At 38.7% G+C, this 16095-nt stretch overlaps 1 long non-coding RNA gene across 1 annotated transcript; it reads right to left on the bottom strand.

Annotated features, from left to right (window-relative positions):
- Positions 1-1348: 1348 nt before the first annotated feature.
- On the bottom strand, positions 1349-3053 carry LOC130438270 (uncharacterized). The gene is made up of 2 exons (XR_008909296.1): positions 2047-3053; positions 1349-1925 (listed from the first exon to the last, which is right to left on the bottom strand). It is a non-coding gene; the product is annotated as an uncharacterized LOC130438270 (long non-coding RNA).
- Between the last annotated feature and the right edge of the window lie 13042 nt (positions 3054-16095).

Genomic DNA, 16095 nt, shown 5'->3' with positions numbered 1-16095 from the left:
CATATTCGGCGAAGAAATGTCTCAAAACAACCCGCAAGATTTGATCTACCGTACCAGCTCTCGTCTCATTGCTTTGTTTGGGCCTCGTCTTGTGGGGAAAAAACTTCCACAACCCACTGACACCCACACACATACTCGGCTCCTCTCTCTGCCTTCATCTCTCAGATTCCCCTGCTTTCTTCATCTCCGAGTCCCTCCATCCAAACCCCCGATGCACTCGGCATCTGCTTGCAGGATGAATAAATCAGTGCTTTTTCCCAACTGCGGTCCCCTGACTGACAGAGGCCCGTCTTAATTGTAGCTGAAAGCCGGCTTTCTCTGTGCTAATTAGCAGAACGCGCTGCTAAATGATTTAAAAACTCGGGGCTTATACGAGCCCTGCCGATCATCACTTATTCACACCGAGCGCGGCACTTTGTGAGAACATGGCGCCCGAGGTAAATTAATTTACTCCAATTAGCAGGCCCTGTCAGCGCGCATCACTGTCTCACGCTAGACACGGCTCTGAAAAAATAATGCGCTTGTTTTGTCCTCTGCTTTGGTTACATCTGGTGTGTGGTGAAGAGGAATCAAGTATCGCGACGATAGAAAAACACTCAGCCATCAAATACTTTCATATGTGAACCGAGATTAAGAATCGGGGTGGGCTTATTGCAAAGATCAACCCGTACGTAAAACTATCGATAACCTTTTTTCATTGTTTAACATGCACAAAATAAATGACAAGCCATACAGTAGGAAATAATAACTGTGCTTTATGCATTTAGCAGACACTTTTCTGTGAAGCGAAAGTGCACTCACAACTTTCATCATTATGTGGGTTCCTTAGAGATCAAACCCATGAATGCAGCGCTCTACCAGTTGAGCTACAGGAGCACTAGTTGTGTACAATAGTTCAATTTTGGCTTCCATTAATGATAACGTGCAGAAGACACATAATCCAAGTTTGAAGATTGATCATCATTGTAATTGCTTTTGAAGAATGATAAACAAACCAAGGCTAACTTTACAATCTGGTCCTATTAAAAATGTTAAGAATGTTTATACATTTCTTTGTTTGGTTGAGCACAGATAAAGATATATGAAGGAATGCTTACACTCTAAAAAAAGGCTGGGTTAAAATAACCCAATTTGGGTTATTTTGGTAACCCAACATTGGGTCAAATATGGACAAACCCAGCGTTGGGTTATTTTAACCCAGCCAGTTGGGTTAAATCTTTGACCCAACATGCTGGGTTGTTTTATTTAAATCAACTTTTGCTTAAAAATTACATTGATGGTTTAAAACAAACCCGAAATGTTTAAAAATAATGATAACAAAATCACAGAGAAATACTCCAGGCATCAGTAAGAATCAATAGTTTTATTAAGGATCAAAATGCAAGACAAAAGGAATTCATAAAAACATGCAATATGTTATGCTCAATGAACAATAAAATGGCATATAAAACACTTTGATGAAATGTATGTTTATACATATTTAAAGAACATTAATTTCAATAAATTACATTAGTTTAGATTTTAACATAAACATTTAACAAGGTTATTAAAGTGGCACAAGTAAATATAAATAGTTAGACAACTTAACACTTCAAAACGCTATAAAAAGTATTTTACTAAACCCTTGTTAATAGAACCGCATTTATATGTTAAAATATAAGTCTATGCACAAGTTTTCTATAAAAAAAGAAATAAACAAGCGTTATGGATGTGAAAAAGGGACACCGTAACTTTCCTCTTCATATAAACTCACAAAACATTTTAAATAGTGTTAGTTCTTTCGGTTTCAGCACTGCTTAACCTGACATATCCACGGAGCAGTCTTACTTAAGAGGATTCTTTTCCTAGGAGTTGTAGACAACAGTGTGGTGTGCACTTTTGGAAGTGGATGTTCAGCAGGAGGGTTTCTTTATCAATTTGTTCATCTATAAAGAGACAAGAAAAGAGACAAGAGAAGAATGTAAGGAAACTGGCCAACCCAGAGCACAATGGATTATAATAAACATATAAAGAAGTACATTAACATTTTACCTAAATAATGTTTACCTTTAAGCCTGTTATGAAAACATCCACGTTCCAGTTGACATTCTCTTGAATAGAATGATCCATTAATATTAGCTGTTATTCTGCAACCTGTCAGTGGGGGGAAAAAGAAGAGTGGGATCTAGTACAGAAAGCGAAATACAGTCTTAAAAAATAATATTATAAACGTTAAAACAACCCTTCACTAATTCGACACACTCGGGAATAAGTTTAAGTCTAAAAAGAGCAACAATTGTTCGTCTCATATACCCAAAATTAACTATATCGCATTGTTAACCACTAACGTTATAAGAGCCAGCGGCTATTCCCGAAGCAATGGCCGAGATAGAGCTGCTCTCCACGGAGACACGACCGCTGACAGCCTGAAGCTCACACCTCCGACAGCGTCTTAACAAAATCTCAAAGAGGCGTTATGTTTATATATAAATCACGTATTTGAGTTCTTAACAACAAAATTCTCGTCTAAAAGACTCTTAAATCTAAGTTCCGTCACCGAACATTAGCGGTATTTATAAAAAAAATGAGCTGGATGTTTGCTTTTGACACGACGCTCTCGTGTCGACCTTAAACTAATATCAAGTTGCGTAATTTACTGAACTAAATTCCTCACACAAGTCACACATTTCAGAGGAAATGTTCACCAAAAAGGAAGTTTAAATGATTAAAAAGCTGTAAATTAGAACAACGTGGGCATAACGTTACAGACTAGCTATCCAAAGCTAACGAAGCTAGACGTTACTTTCAAACCTAATGCGAACAGCCGAATTTTGCATACTTTTTTACAGTAATAGTTTTATACATTAAAAACTCGTAAAACATACCTTTTATTCTCCGAATAACAGCTTTCCGAGATGAAGTGGATCAAAATGCCCGCGAAGGTAAAGTTTGTCTGATGCGTAGAGGAGTGGGAGGGGTTTACTCTCTCAACTGTCACTCAATTGGACCAGACTGGTAACCCAGCGTTTGGGTTACTCAAAAAATGACCCAACACTGAGAAAATAACCCAACAAAATGACCCAACACTAAGAAAATAACCCAACAAAATGACCCAACAGGCTCAACCCAGCTGTTGGGTTAAACAAATAACCCAGCATTTTTTAGAGTGTAGAACCAAGAAGTTTTTGGACCAAATTGACTACCATATTTGGAAAAATTATATATTCTTTGATTTGCTGAACACAAAATAATATATTTTGAAGAATGTAGGACAGCAAATAGTTCTGGGGTACTTTGGATTCGTTTTTTGGTACTTTTGATTTGGTACTCATAGTAATTTTTCCTACTTTGGTAGTCAATAGGCTCCAAGAATTGTTTGGTGAAAAGCATTCGCCAAATACCTTTCTCTATGTTCAACCAAACAAGACAATATAGGTTTCGAACAACTAGAGAAGAAGTCATTTTATCAACCATCATATCTCCGAAAAAGTTCCCGTGTCTGCACTCAAAAAACTAAATGTTCAACTTAAATAACCTTTTTATGTTCAACAGGTTCCACAATACTGGATATCAAATTAAAGTGACATTATCTATTTCAGTAAACTTAAGATACTTCCATCAAGTAAATGCAATTTTGTTTAGGTGAATCAGATTAAGAGTATTGTTTTTTATTTATATCACTAACTTGATGAAATTAAATTATGATAACATGTATATTTTACATAAAACCAATAGAATTTTTTTATCGATGAGGTTATTTAATGAAGGACTCAAAAACATTTTTATTAACATTAGTCAGACATTACTTAATTTGTTTTCATTAAGAAGATATTGCTTTAATTGAACTCAACAGAAATTCAAATTTAAATTTGTAACTATCCACTAACTTAACAAAGGCAACGCTTTTCTGAACAATGGTAACCATAATGCTCAAAAATATAACAAAACCTTTAAGATAAATGAACATTAAACGTACTGAAAATGCATACAATAACACTTATTTCAGAAAATAACTCTCAAAATGCAGTTATACACAAAGCATGCTGGGAAAGTCCACTGCCCAATTGTAACTACTTTATGTTAACACAATACAACTCCTTTATTTTGTCCCAACATTAATGGATTCAGTTATATGACTGAACATAAAAAAAATCATGGTGTGACCAAATTTCCCAAAGTTGTGTTTATCTAGTTAGTTAAGTAAATTGGACAAGCAGCAAACAAAAATTTTCTGCGAATCTATTGCAGAGGGCAATTTTCTCTTCCTTACACTGGGATTTGACATATCACTGACAGTTGAGACAGCAGAGATTAATATAGAGCCAGCACACTGTTGAAAGCAGCCTTTGCCTGCTAATGATCGAGACGACTACTACAGGTAGAGAGAGAGAGAGAGAGAGAGAGAGAGAGAGAGAGAGAGATAGACTGGCAGAAACACACACAAAGAGAAAGTGAGAAACAGAGAGAGAAAAGAAACGAAGAAACACTGAGAGCAACAGATAGACAGACAGAAAAAGACTCATCTTTTTCTCTTTTCTCTTCCTTCTAACATGAAGTTGATCCTCTGATCCATCTTTTATTCTTAAGAGGGAAGCCAATGCACAACACAAAGAGAAGTGCCAAAAAATGGCTTCATCCGGCAGGATTTAGACAAAGGCAACAACACGGGACAGGTTTGCTTGGAATGCCTTCCAGATGATGTCAGGTTTGAGCACAGGCAAACATACAAATCCAGCTCGAGCGTTTTCAGAGTTATTTACGATTCCAGTACAATGAATCTTGTGATTCTTTACGGGGCTCCGGGGACCTCAAAGCATTGTGGGAAGCCCACATGTTATATATCGCATCCCCTACTTTAGGTAGAAATTATGTTTCAACGAAAGCAGCGACTTTAACATTATGGCGAGCACTACCCATAATGCATCAGGACTTTACAGAGAGTTTTTTTATTGTGAAATAAGTAGTAAAAGAAGAACGGTGCCAGAAGAAAACAATTGAAAGAGAGATATAGGGAGAAATTACTTTTAAATTAGATGGATGTTTCACACCCCACTGTAGATTCTTGATCCTTCTGCTAGGTGTGGGTGGTGCGAATCAGTTTGCCATTGAAATGTTCTTTCGGAATAGGTGGGTGATTCTTTAGTTAGCGCATTTCTGACTACTTCATCTCGCATAAATTAAACTTCTTCGGCTGATGTGAAAGCATTAATCCTACGCCTTAGAACAAAGTAAAAAGAAACTTCTGAATTGAAATTCTCAAATACTAAATAGTTGTTTTTGTAATTAACTTGATTTAATGAATTGATTTCATTATATATTCACATTTAAAATGTCTAGATGGGGGAACAGAGTCAAATAAAATAGTTTTGTATAATAAAATGTCATGACAGACAACCTTTCAATGCTCATAAGAGAAATAAAAAAGCTGAAAGCTATTATATTCCATCATTTGAAATCATATTTTTTCTTCTGTAAAATTCCCCCACAGCACAGAAAAGCTCCCAGGAAGGATCAACCAAAAATGAATATATCCTTAAATCTCACGATACCACAAAATGGCTCCAAATCTTCATTATGAAAACGTTTTTTGATTCAGAATCATACAGATGCAGGAATGATGGTGAACTCCCTGTTTTGAGGAGCTACTATGCAGAAACTAAATCATGTCTTGTTTTGGCCTTCTCTTGTTTTAGCTCTGACCCAGCTAGAGTCCAAACATCTGCATTAGCATTTGGCAGTTGCTGATTCAGTTTTGTGACCGTGACGGTCCCTTTCTAGGCCAGTTATCGTTCTGTTAGACACACTTGGCTCTATTCTGAGGACTACACCTTTCTTATCCCAAGACATATTTGGAGATTTAAGGCTCTTTGGAGGAGCTTGCTGGTATGCTGTAAACAGCACGTGTTCGTCTGAAGGATATGACATCACTGTATTAGAAGGATATGACATCACTGTATTAAAGGATAGTTCACCAAGAAATAAAAAAATCTGTCATCATTTGTTGAACCTCAAGTCGTTCAAAGCCTTTATGACTTACTTTCTTCGGTGGAACATAAAAGAAGATATTTTGAGAAATGTCTCACAGGTGTTGTGTCTATACAATGGTAATCAATCAATTGCTTGTTTACCAACATTCTTCAAAATATCTTCTTTTGTGTTCTGAAGAAGAAAGTAAGTCATACAGGTTTGGAATGACATGAGGGTGCGTTCAGTTTTGGGTGAACTATCCTGTGCTTCTAAATTAGTCTCATTGACAACAGGGAGAAACAAAACTGAATCCAAATGATTAAGTAGAACAACAGAGTCATGCAAAACTAGGACAACAAAATAAGATTCCTGTTTTATGTTTATGGTCAAGGTCGTGCAGACATCAAACTCTAAGGATTTCAATGCAAATTGATCTGTCACTTGGCCTAATTACACCAACGCCAACATGGGCAGGTTGCACGACACATTCTTTTGACGGCACATTAAACATGGGACATTTGGTACCCGTGTTGCGTTCCTGATGCAGAAAAAGTTCTTTAGAAAGGCATAAAAAATGACTTCCCATAGTTTCAAGCCATCTAAACCGAGTGAACTACACAGACGTGATTTTTTACTATCGTATTTCTCTACTGTGCCTCCACCAGTATAAAATACGGTGCCATGTCTTCAACACAACCATCACTCATCTCTTTCATCAGCGCAGTCCTCGCTGCAACCGTCTCAAGAGCTCTCCAAGGTGCTGAAAAAGCCACTTCCCTTTACCTGCGAGGCCCGCCGCTCACAACCCACGTCAGCCGTCAGAGCGCTGCGGTTCTGAGCCGAGCTGCCTCTTTAGTTCTCAGCGCTCGTCCCGAGCAGAGGACGAGGCTGAGCGGAGGGAGTCGCAAAAGACTCCGGGGTGTCTTTGTTTAGATTAATGACTTTTGAAAATACAGCAGTCTCACAAATTCATGGCCAGTGCCACACGCTGAGCTCTTAAGGGGCTGCGGCAGCAAGACGCAGAGACTGACAGTCTGACTCTCGGCATCATTATCCGGCTTGAGCCCCTGCCATTAAGGTGGCAAAGAGCTGAAGGGTGTCACCCACCGGAGCGGAGATTTCACCTAAAGCTCTCATCTGTGCAGACAGCTGGCGTGCAGGACCCTCCCAGATGAGAGCGCTGAGGTGAGCTCTATTTCATTGCCTTTCTGCACCGGTACGTCGACCTGTTAACCTTACGGTGACAGGGAAAGAGACTGTGTTAATGTCTCTCAGCGCTTTCGTCTTGACGGTTGCTAAACTGAACGACTGAATATGGGGAATGTAGTGACAAAGATGTTCTAATAGTACAGGTTCTTAAAGGGATAGTTCATCCAAAAATGAAAATCTGACATAATTTACTCTTTCTTGTCATTTCAAGCCTGTATGACTAACTTTAAATCACGGTTTTCCAGGTGTGGTGAACGTAGGGAATATACTTTTATTTTGTTTGACAATATTACAATATACAGAAAAAAGTGATGAACCTAATCAGTTTTAATGTTTGTAAATGGGAGTGAGTTAATGGGAACACCACTGTAAGAGATAGAAACGCGTTAAAATATTGTTCAAGGAAACAAAAGTTTTTTAGTAAACAGAGTTTTTGTGTTTTATCCCTGTTATACATACATACACCAGAAAATTAACAATAATTATAATTGCATTGTTGACAAATATTCCTACACCCTGTCTAAACCAGACGCGAGTGGCATGACGTGGCATGACAAACCCATGAAGAACAAGATATTTGTTGCATCGCCCCGCATCCAGCATGGACACATTTTTTAATTATAATGAGTTTAATTGTCGGCTCACATCTGGTGTAGACAGGGTTTTAGTGACACTAAGGTTAGGTAAGACATTTACTTAAGTAAATGATTTTGACTCAAAAAAGCCATTTTACGATTTTTTCACCCTGTAGCAGGCTTTGCACATAACCCAACACATTGAGCCTTTGAGCTTGAGTTCAAATCCAGCTTATGACATTTCCAAACCAGCCTCTTCTTCTTATCACATTTTGTCATCGGTTGAGCTAAAACATACTTCAAATCAAAAAGACAAATATATAAAGAATGATCAGAATGTGGAAGAAACAATTCATTGTACCTTCACTTAATAAAAAACAAATTTTAACAATTCAATTAATGTATTTCAGCTGCCACACACACACATTTACTAATCTATCAAATGAAGACTTTCCATAGACTTCAAAGGGTTTTATACACAGTTATCAACACGATAATCTGACGCTAACCCACACTCAAACCCTAATCAAAATAATTCCGCAATATCAAAAGTGTACCATCTTTTCCCCAACTAACAGTCTTCAGTCAAAGAAAAAATCCTGCTGATGTTTGCCACATGTCCACCACGGCCGTGTTGAAATCAACACATTGTCATGCACTCCATAAACAAGTCATGTCTAATGAGCCTGTTCCCTGCCAGACACGAACACATTTATATAAGACTTATATGCTTCGGCTTAACTCTACAGACCAACATTACTGTGAGCTGTTCTATAGTCTGAGTCGCAGAAACATAAATCAGCCCCTCTGTGGATATTTTGGCAAGGCCTCAGGGAGAAACGGAGCGGCCGGGCGCGGGTTTACACTTGGAAGCGGTCTGAAGTGTCTCAATAGAGCCCCTACGAAAACCTTCTCACCAGGAGCGGTCGAATAAAGTGTAGAAAATGATACACGCCGGTTAGCTTTTCCACAGCGTTAGCCACATATGGCAGCTGTTCAGATGGGTGCCTGGACCGAGAGACTGTTGCAGGCATGCTCGGGAACGGTAGTTCCAGAGCAGCTGGGCAGCACTGTTTAGATTAATAAGATCAACGTGGAAGACATTAAGCACTAAAAGCTGGCCGTGCCAACTCCGGAGAGTACCGTAATGGCTTCAATATTACTATGGCATGTATGAAAGAAACCTTACATTAATTTGTTTAAACAGCCATTTACATCCTGCGGAGAGGTAGCATGTTTCTGACTACAGCCCACGAGAGGGCAGGGCTGCGATCTAGTGTCCCTGTCGGCGTAATATGGTCACTTTGACACATTGGGCCGGATCAAGTTGTATGATAAAAGTCTCTGAACGTCACTCAGAGTTTTGTGGATTTACTGCTTTTAAAAACATTAACATTTTTGTTGCAAACGTTGAATAGAAGTTAAAGGGACCGTTCATCAAGAATAAAAAAATCAGTCATTCAGTCACCCCCAAGTCATTTAAAACCTGTATGACTATGTGGCCAAAAGATATGTTGAGAAACGTCCCAGGGGTTTTGTATCAATGGGGGACAGTGTTGTTTGGTTACCAACATGTTCTTTTGTGTTCTGCAGAAATAAAGTCATACAGGTTTGGAATGACATGAGGGTAAATAGATGATGAATAAACCTTTAAATGCAGACAAGAAACAAAGAGCATACATTCTATAGTATAATGGAAGCAGTTGCAAAGAAGTCGGGAAATATTTCAATGCCAGCATAAAAGTACAAATAGGAACAATCCATACAAAAACATACCAACAAAGAAAAAAAGTAATAAGTTGCAAAGCCAAGTTCCAAAATGCCCTCAAAACTGTGTGGAGACACAACTGCGAATTTGGGCCATTCTCTTTCGAAGGCGTCCCTTGCGTAACCGTCAAGATGTCCTTCAACGGCAATCGATAGGGCACCCAGGCATAAATGGAAGCCAGTTTGAGAGTTTTGCGATGATATGAATTCCCCTCAACGTCCCATCTATCAAGATAAAACAAATGCTGCTCATTACTGGGAAAAAATACACCATCGTTCCAGCAAGGGCAATTTTGCCTCCCCAAAAACGTGTGGGAGTTTTTAATATTGTGGAGTGGAGCGTGTGTCACCCAGGGACCCACTTCAGCTCTTCATCAATCTGCTGTTCCCCCCCTCTACCTCCCACCCCCACGGACCTCGCCAGAGATCTACAGACGAATCTGTGCCTTATCGTTTTAGAACAATGCTTGGTACTGCTCACTAGAGAAATGTCCTATTTGATTTCATGGGAAGTAAATGATCTTTCATCTACAGGATGAAATTGCAAAGTTTAAGCATCAATTGACTATGCTTGAAGAAAGAATTTGGAGGAAAAGAATCTCTCACATATGTAAGAAAGAGCTCGAAGATTTCAAAAGTTTGATTGATGTTTCCATCAAACAAAACCCACTAGTTTCATTTAATCAGAACTGAAGCCAGCGCAGACAGTTACTGTTATTATCAAAGGTGGCACCTGGAGGCAAGAAAAATGTGTGCTCCCAGAGGTACTTTTTATTGCTCTTTTATTGCTCAGATGATTAGGAGACTGTACAGAGTTCTCTGTTAAGTTTCATTTAAGTTTCAACTTTGTCTCAGGTGGTTATCTAATCTCAAGACTCAAGACGCTGATATTTCCTAAAGAAGGAGAAATAGAGAGACACAAATTGTCAATTCTTAAATCTATAAATATTTGCATGGACAGCATCACACAGATTATTAAGTGTTGTTAAAACGTTACTAAAACGTTTAAAACGTTAAACAAACACTTAGTAAAACGTTTAAACATAACTAAAATGTCAATCAAACACTTATTAAAACTTTACTAAGACGTTAACAAAACATTTGAAACATTACTAAAACGTTAAACAAACACTTAGTAAAACGTTTAAAACATAACTAAAATGTCAATCAAACACTTATTAAAACGTTAACAAAACATTTAAAACATTATTAAAACGTTAAACAAACACTTATTAAAAACGTTCAAACGCTTAGTAAGACGTTAAATAATCACTTATTAAAACGTTTAAAACATAACTAAAATGTCAATCAAATACTTATTAAATCTTTACTAAAACGTTAACAAAACATTTAAAACATTACTAAAACGCTAAACAAACACTTATTAAAACGTTTAAAACATTACTAAAATGTCAATCAAACACTTATTAAAACTTCACTAAAACGTTAACAAAACATTTAAAACATTATTAAAACGTTAAACAAACACTTATTAAAACGTTCAAACGCTTAGTAAGACGTTAAATAATCACTTATTAAAACTTTACTAAAACGTTAACAAAACATTTAAAACATTATTAAAACGTTAAACAAACACTTAATAAAACGTTCAAACGCTTAGTAAGACTTTAAATAATCACTTATTAAAACGTTTAAAACATAACTAAAATGTCAATCAAAGACTTATTTAAACTTTACTAAAACGTTAACAAATGTTTAAAATGTTACTAAGACGTTAAAAAAAACGTATTAAAACGTTAATTAAACATTTAAAAATGTCGTTAAAATCATTATTAAAAACTCTGACATCTGTGACTGGAGCAGTTTTAAAACAATAGAACAGATCCTATTTGTGTTTTATCTATCTTGTTATTTTCTTTCCCTCTTTCCAGGCAACGATGCAGGTGAGGCCTTGAAAACAGTTCACCTTCATTTCAAACATGACCTGACTAATTCCAACACATTTTCTTAAACCTTCAAGTGCCCTTATTATCCTGCTCGACGCTTTCTCCATTATGCGTATCTGCAGTTTAAGTCTAGGTACACTGATTTAGCTTAAGTCCGGAACTATGCGTCTCTCCCCTGAGGTTTTGGGATCTAAGCCATCTGGTTAAAGTTCTCACAGTCCATTTCCCCGCGCTCTCCACAACACTGGCCGAGAGGAACTAATGCGAACGTGAGGCAGAACCATCCAGCACAAAAGCTCATTATACCTCTACGCCGGGCCGAACAACTGCTTTTGCGGGGTCGCACATCAAGTAGGGAAAAAAATGAGCGTAGGTTTTATTTAACAACCAGAGGAAGGGATCGTTTCCCGTTGACAAGGCCTGGCCCTAACCCCGCGCAGTTCTCTTTGACTCATCGTAAGTTTCCTATCACAATGCGGTGGAAAATAGCCCTGAAAAGAAAAGGATTAGAGCTTCGCGAAAAAAAGAGAATCATTTCCATCTGGACAAAGAGAGGCGGGGGTTTGGGGATTTCTTCCCAAAAAAAAAACATCTGGAGAAGCAATCTGGTGTAAATAAGGAGACAACCACTCACTGGCCACCCAATAAATAACACACCGAGCTAGTTCACAATCTGGGTTTCCCCACAGCCCCGAACATGACATTGAATTAGGCTCAGCCAGCAAGCAGGGAAAGTTTAAAGCTGGGTGGACGCGGGTACGTGTTAGCGTTTGGTTGCATGCGTGTACGTTCTGTCCTATTGCAGCTGCTTTCCTCTTTTGGCTGTGCGACAGTCACTGGCAGGTAAAGCACATTCTACTTTCGTCCGAATGGAAAAGTATCCCGCCTTCTTCGGGATTGCGTTTGCCAGCGCTCTCGAATCGAGGTAGGTAGAAGTATTGTGCTGGAGAGAACGCAGCTCCGCTCCCCGCGGGACTTTCAACGCCTCGCTCAACTAGAAATATTTGTTTTCTCTGCTCAGATAGTGGTTTAGGTAAACAGCATATTGCCTGCTCAAGTTGGCACAAACAGGGTTTGTTAATTACATTTTCCATGCCAGGCGAACATTCAAAGTAAAGCTCACTTTTTTGTTCGATTTGCTAACAAAAACAAATATTCTTTGTATCACAACAGCAATTGTTTTACAACCCATTTATAATTTAGTTTTTTTTTGCTACTAAGCATTTCTTCTTATCTTAGCCTGTTTAAGGGAACACTGGAATGAGTGAACATTAAACTATTATGTGCCTTATGACGTTTATCAAAGTAGCATTGCCTCAACCAATAGCATGAGTATGGGGATGGATCAATTGTTTATCTACCAAATGGCAGGAAAGGGGAGTGACAAAAGCTGACAAAACTTTCTAATTGTTTATTCAACATAAATGATTCTTATACATTAACAAAATATAACACAAGTGCTGAAATACACGGCACAAAAACGGCATGCAACTTTATACTTTAAAGATCCAGTATATGAATTGTATCGGCATTTAGCGGTGAGATTCTAACCAACCCCTTCCTTTAATAATTTGTTACATTTATAGAGCACTTTTGTGGACACTCAAAGTGGAAGGGGGGGATCTCCTCAACCACCACCAATGTGCAGCATCCACCTGGATGATGCGACGGCAGCCATATTGCGCCAGAACGCCCACCACACACCAGCTTATTGGTAGGGAGGAGACAGAGTTGCGAAGCCAATTTGTACATATTTTGAAGCACATGTCACGTTTTCACTTCTTGCACATAACATATTTACGAAACACGCTCTAGAGCAGTTTGTCCTTTTAAGGGCTACTGTAGAAACAACATGTTGAATTCTATGCAAGGGGACCCACGTTGTCTGTAGTTAGAAATAGCTCAATCTAAGGTTATAAAAATATAATGCTTCGTTATGTAAGGTGAAGAAAAAGTTATGTATATTATACTGCATTTCTGCCAATAGATCATCCAAGAAATTACAAACTGGTCCTACAAACTAAAAGGTTTTGCATAATGTGCACTCATGACAATAAACTGAAAATCCATTGATGCTTCCCCTAACACTGCAAAACTAGACAACCAGACAAATGTTACAAAAAGTTGAACTTTCACTAAGTTTAACTTACACAAACTGCGTGAGAAACTGCAACAGCAGAAGAGATGTGCATCATACACACGCTGACTCCCAGTGCCAGCAGTGCCAGATGGCACAGGCCCGGGTCTAAAGGGCGAAACACAGGGTGTCAGGACTGCAATGGTGACCCAGGAGAGGCTCTTGAGGAGCCGTAGGCCACCCCTCTATACATCTATCAGGGCTGAGGTGTTAATGAGAAAGATGGAGCGAGTAATGCTGGGGAGAAGAAGAATAGAAAATGACAAAAGAACAGATGTAGGTGAACAGGTAGAGGGAGATTAGGGAAAAGGGAGGAGTTAAAAGAGATAAAAAGGTTGGGGGGAGGGTTAATGATAGCCATGGAGGGGCGGGGGGTCCAGCCTCAGGTGTGCATTTTACAATCAGATGCTGAATTAAAGTGGAAAACCTGTATTTTCGTTTTCTCTTACGTTGGCAAAATTTGAAGCGAGTTTCAAACTTCAGTCTTCACCACAGGGATTGTACTGATTTTCCCATCATCCTTTTCTCCTGCAGCCAGGTGTGTTTTTGTGCAGAGGGCCCAGCGCATGCATTATGGGATGCCGAGGGTTGGGGGCAGGAAGGGGATAAAGTCCTGAATATTTTATAGAACATGAGAGGGACCAAACTGAGGTCATCAGGAGATCATCATCTGAGCCCATCAATATTACATGACACTTCCACATGTATTGTTCATGGAAGGGGAGCGTCTCGGGGATCTTACTCTTTTCGGATGAATCCGTGGAAGTCGAGAAGAAAGTTTTATGATGGGATTCAACTTCTTTTCCGCGGCTCTTATACATGACCGAAAAAGCTGACATTTAAAAGATGGCAGAAAAGCTCTGCTAGATATAAGATTACAACTTCTTAATTCCCTAACTCCGAGCTACGGTATGTTGATGCTATAAAGTGACGTCTGGGGAATCTGCAGCTTTTGCCACCTGCTGATCACAGTTTCCACTGAAACACAACAGATGTATTTCCACATTAAACCTCAGAGAAAATGATGCGATGTAAACCTATTATTTCAGATAGCTTACGTGGGAGTTATAAATAATACTAATACCAAATTATCGCAAATCCATAGAACAAAAAACAAGCTGGGAAATATCGACAAATGGCATAAAAAGAAGAACACATCACCCTATAGAAAAATATGAATGAATGAACCAAGGAAACAATACGTTAGGCGTTGTTCACGGGCATCAAGATCCTGTTAAAACTACACTACGTTTACTTACCAATCTTCTGAACAACCCACAGTTTCTATATATTTATAAGTCTTTCAGAAATCAATAATTGAGCAGCGAGGTATATCGTGCTGTTAGATTCTCCGGTGGAGGGGAAGAATGAATATTTATCGTTCTGAAGTCCTGTAGCGTTGTGGTGGTACACGGAAGTAATGAGATGACACACAGAGCAAAACTAAAGGAGGAAAAAATACAACGCTAACGTTTCAATATTACCTCACCTGTACCACAAACATCTGAATGTAGTTTACTTACGGACTAATTTGGCCTGGTTCTGCGTTTTACTTGCGGCTCACATCTCTAGTTCTGGGTCAAGGCTCTGCGGTTTTCATCGCAAGGTTAAATTTCTCCAAATGTGGTGGTTTTTATAAAAGACTCCTGTGAATTGATGCAGCTCACCTGCTGTATGAGAAATAAGGTGCTTTATACGATGAGAATGAGTGAGGTAGTGTTACTGTACCTTAAAGGTCTCTTTTCAATTCTTGTCAGGAATGCACTTCTGTCAAATAAAAAGTCAGCTTTCTTTATTTTCAATACACAGAACCCTGAACTGCAACATGTAGAGACGTTCTTTACAAAAGCAAAAACTAATCTAGCATCTCGACATAGAAAATCCACATATAGCGAACCATAAAATGTACAAGAACTGATCAGAGTATAGCAAAGCTATTAATAATTCAAACAACAATCTTGTCATAAACCTGCCCATACACACACACACACCTTTGTTTCAAGCTCTTTCTCTCAAACACACACACACACACACACAGACTGGAGTGTGGGCCCCTCACCTGGTTTAGATCAACAGAAGTTGCTCAGCAGGTTCTCAGGTTCCCTGTGTATGGCCTGGGTCCACAGCTCTCATAGGTCATTAAAGGAGCGGCATGCTGCTAACTCTCATACCACTGCTGCTGGGTCACTGTACAGAACACTTTCTCTCTCTCAGTTCTGCTTAGACGTGCCTCTAATGAAGGGAAAAGACTGCATTCCCATGACTTCAAGTTCAGACCTAGAAAAACATCACCAGACCAGCTGAAAGACAGATATAGACAGACAGACAGACATAAATCCACTGTGTTAGACCAGATTGATAGATAGGGCACGAACGGCAATAGAAACATAAACTAAATACCCCGATTACTTTAATAAAATACAGATACCTTTCCTATAGCTCAGTGGTTAGAGAATGGTGCAATGTCAAGGTCATGGGTTCGATTCCAGGTATTGCACAAACTTAGTAAGAAATGTATAGTCAAATGCAATGAAAGCCGCTTTGGATAAAAGCG

Source organism: Triplophysa dalaica, chromosome 16 (assembly GCF_015846415.1).
Source record: "Triplophysa dalaica isolate WHDGS20190420 chromosome 16, ASM1584641v1, whole genome shotgun sequence".
Lineage (NCBI taxonomy): Eukaryota > Metazoa > Chordata > Actinopteri > Cypriniformes > Nemacheilidae > Triplophysa > Triplophysa dalaica.
This window is presented reverse-complemented; position numbering and strand designations above follow the sequence as displayed.